The following is a 4,473-nucleotide window of genomic DNA, read 5'->3' as shown; positions in this document are numbered from 1 at the left end:
TCTGCCTTCTTTCACTCAACATTGTGAGATACATCCATGGTTATATCCATAGTTTCCTTTTCATTGCTGTTTAGTATGCCATTGTATGAATATATGACAATTTATTTTTTCATTTTACATTTGATGGATTTGTTATTTCTAGTTTTTTTCTCTTATGAATAAAGTTCCTGGGAACATTCTTAAACATATTTTATGGACATGAGGACTTATCCCTGTTGGGGATTAGTCCAGAATTGGGATTACTGAGCCACTGAGTATATGCATGTTTAGTTTTAGTAGATACTGTCAATTTTCTGAAATATACCAATTTGTACTCCCACCAGCAACATGTGAGAGTTTCAGTTGTTCCACATCCATGTCAACACTTGGTATTGTCACTCTTAAGTTTAGCCATTCTAGTGATTGAAATAATTTTCACAAAAATCCTGTGAGGTAGGTATTGCTATAAGCCCCATTCTACAGACAAAGAGACTGGGGCTAGAGAGGGGAAGCCACACATCCCACCCAGATCACACGGATGTGAGCAGCAAGTGGGCAGCAGCAGATCTATATGATTCCTTTGCACCATGGCTGTATGAAATTTTAAAGTCAGAAAATTTGGGTGTGCCAAAATTATAGCTCTTTTACTTTCTATAGTACCTATTTCCAGATGATAGCAAAAATATAATCTGTTTACTTCAATCAAGTGGTTGTATGATCGCTGTCATTTCAGGGGTTATACTCAGTCAAGTTGAGGGTTTTGTCCCTCTTCTGCTATCCAGGGTCAAAACTACAGTCTGAGCTTATATGATCATGGCATGGAGTGGGAGTTGAGGGGGCTGGAGATTGTCTGGTCCTTGGTCATCATCCATTTTCCTCTACTGCTCAGGAAGGCAGGTAGACTTGACCCCTGCCAGTTGTGAACTGTCATCCTTGATTTCTGCTGTGCCCACGGATGTCCGTGTTTGTGCCCTAGTCTCTGGCTTGGACTGTCCAGATTCTTCTAGGTTCATTTGATTCCGTTTATTACATCCCACAAGCCCCTTGCTGCTTATCTAGCCCCTCTTTGAGCAACTTCCATGCTGTTTTAGGGTCTCAGGTCATACTTCAGTGCTCCTCACCAGCCTGAGATGCTCCCAGGCCCACTTGCATAGGCACACCCAGGTGCCATTTCTACTTCACTGCTGCCATACTTTCTCATCATGGAAGACTTTAGACCTTACTCACAGACCAAGGCACAGACTCTCTTCACTCTCAGAGCTCCCAAACCTTTCTGGAGGTCCTAATCTCTCCCTATTCCTGGGTAGAGGGGATCGGGGGAGGGAGTGAGAGAGAGTCCCTTCTAAGAGGCCCACCGCAGTAGCTAACTGCAACGCTCACTTTGCCTTGATTTTTTCCCCCACCCCCAGTGTTTTAGAAAACTAGCTCTGGTGTCATCATACCTTCTTCCTGACTATGCTGTTGCTGATGTAAAATTTAAGATATGAGTCCTTCAGCCTCTTGGACTTTCATTGCTCAAAAAAACTTATTGCATTAAAAATCTTTGGGGGACTTTCCTGGTGGCGCAGTGGTTAAGAATCTGCCTGCCAATGCAGTGGACACGGGTTCGATCCCTGGTCTGGGAAGAGCCCACATGCCACGGAGCAACAAAGCCCGTGTGCCACAACTACTGAGCCCGTGTGCCACAACTACTGAAGCCCGCGCACCTAGAGCCTGTGCTCCCCAACAAGAGAAGCCACCACAATGAGAAGCCCGCGCACCGCAACGAAGAGTAGTCCCCTCTCACCGCAGCTAGAGAAAGTCCGCGTGCAGCAATGAAGACCCAATACAGCCAAAGATAAATAAAATAAATAAATTTATTTAAAAAAAAAAAGCTTTGGGTTTCAAGAGTCCATTTTGCTAATCAAGGTCCAAGAATTTCACTCTTTATTCTTTGCATTCAGCACTCTCTCCTCTGGAGTAATAGGTAGTCTGATTTTAGATGGAAGGCTTAGAGTTTGACAAAAGGGAACGTGAGGCTCAGAGAGGTGAAATAAGTTGCCCAAGATCATATAACAGTCACGGTGCTTACCACTGTATCAGGGGAGAAAGACTGAGAAAGTTGACACAGCAGGAGAGTACAGCCAGGAGATCTCTGACCATGTAGACTGGATTACTTCTTAGCTTACATGCTGTCCTATGGGCTGGAACACACATCCAGAGCCTGAGGTCTTTTCCATGGGTAAGCGCCTGACAAACGGAGTGTGACTGAATTCTGGGCAGCAAAGTTTGATTTCAGATCCACCGAGAGGGCCGGTCCTCATAGGAATGCTCCTGTGAGCCCTTTACATCAGTGAAACTCTATTTACAAAGGGAGATCATCTCTGGAAATGAATTCACTATAAAAACCAGATTTTCCCACCTGGACTGCTTGAATCCCAGGACTTTAGCTTCCCTGGAGGTAGTATGCTGGGAATAGTTAATCAGAGAATATTCCTGGCATTTGAGGGATGGGGCTAAAATTCAGTATCTGGGCTGTGGTTGCAGAAGCATAGCTGGGGCTGGAACCTAAGCCCTGCTCTGCAATGGCTTTGTGACACTGGAAAAGTCCCTTCTCTTTGGTTTTATTTTCTTCCTCTATAGCACAAGGAGTTTGATCACATGGTGTGTGGAGTGACTGAAGTAACGATGAGACCTCAGCCTTCTTAGGGCTAGCTCCAGGACCAGTAGAACCACCGCCTCCCCACCCCCTCAAAAAACACACCCACACCCACATACCAAGGGGACTCTGTCGGGGCCAGTCCTTTTTGACCTGGGCTGGTGATTACGGATAAATGAGTGGGGATGCGTGTTCCCCAGCCCGCACCCTGCAGTCTTGCAACTGTCTTGTGTCTCCTGAGTGGAGGGTATGGTGGATTCAGAAAGTGTGAATCTAAATGAGTCACCCTTGACAGACACTGCTGGCCCCTTCTTAGCAATGCTTCATCAGTAAGTCCCTACTATAGTGGTTTCTCAACTTACCCTGGGTTTAAGAATCACTTGGGGGAACGTGTTCAAAGGCAGAAAAACCTGCCCCCAGGGAGTCTGACTCATTATGTCAAGAGTGGACCCGGGAATCTGTATTTTTCTTGACCTGATGCCAATTTTTTTGAAGTAAAGAAATTTTTGAGTATGTAATACATTCGTAAGGATCAAAATGCAGAAAGGGTATAAAGTGAAAAATCACCCCAACTCTCTTCTCCAGTTACCTAGTTCCCCTCCCCTGAGGCCAACAATTACTTGTGTATCTTTCCTGAGATAATCTATGCGTACAATAGCTGCATGAGTAAATAAAATGTGCTTTTTAAAAACAAGAATCTCTTGGTGACTCTAATATTGGGGGACCACAGATGTGTGGAAAAAACATACACCTAGTTTATGCCAGGCCCCGTGCTAGATCCTGAGGCTAGATGTGTGATGTGGCACTGCGCACGATGCTCAACAAGACTTTACAAGGTGCCACCTTGTATGCCATAGGCTGGGGAGCAAAGGGGCTCCAGTGGGTCTTGAGGGGGAGACCTGAAGCTTGAGCTGCTGAGGGCAGGGCGGTGTTGTGAGACAAAGTCTGAGTGAGAGCTGTAGGTCCTTTCATCTTCCTGTCATCAGCTGTGGCACCTGGCAGACACTGGATACCACAGCTAGTAGACAAAGACCCGGTAACCCAAGGAGCTGCTTGGCCTCCCTGCCCAGTCCCTTCCCAGAAGAGCTGTAGGCCTCTGATTTCTTTAGGGGGCCCTCTGCGGAAGTGTCTTTTGTTTCTTTGGCGTCAGGAATACCATCACGTGCCTGTTGGTTAGCTGAGCCTGGCGCCTTCGTCTCCTACAAAGTCTCTGACTGGAGAGGATGGGGCGGGGGAGGGCGGGGTGGGAATTTTCAGACTAACCCCTTTCGCTTAATGGTTGGCTTCATCCTAGGGAGACTATCACACAGCCCTCAGGAAGCATCCCATACAAGAGTTCGGTGCAGGCTGGATCCTGGCTGCCTGGTTCGCTGCAGAATCTCGCCCGGTGGCTCTTCACCGCCCCGCTCCCCTCCACGCCCCCACCCCCGTCCCCAATACACTTCTGCTGAGTGAATGGATATTCACTGGCAGAGAGAGGCCTCCTCTATACCCTTGGGGTTCCTCTGCAACAATGGTTACTTTGGACTGGAGGCCTCTTCAGAAGTCAACGATAGGCAATAGGGGTTAAGAGTATCAAAAAATCCTTGCTCTGCCACTGAACCGTTCTGAACCTGTTCCCTTACAAACAAAAAAGGGTAACGATACTTCACCGCATGGATTATTGTGGAGGGTGAGCTAACTCCTATTAGGTTCAGGGGAGGATATTGAGACCCTGAGCAGAATCTCACAGCGCTGACTGGAAAGGCCAACTCCCATTCTTTCTCGCAGTCCCAGTTTCCCCGTCCTGAAAGGGAGCCGTAGCCCCTCCCAAACACCACCCTCAACACACACGGCGGAGAACACCTCCCCCTCCC

This window comes from Lipotes vexillifer, unplaced genomic scaffold (assembly GCF_000442215.2).
Source record: "Lipotes vexillifer unplaced genomic scaffold, Lipotes_vexillifer_v1.1 scaffold217, whole genome shotgun sequence".
Lineage (NCBI taxonomy): Eukaryota > Metazoa > Chordata > Mammalia > Artiodactyla > Lipotidae > Lipotes > Lipotes vexillifer.
This window is presented reverse-complemented; position numbering follows the sequence as displayed.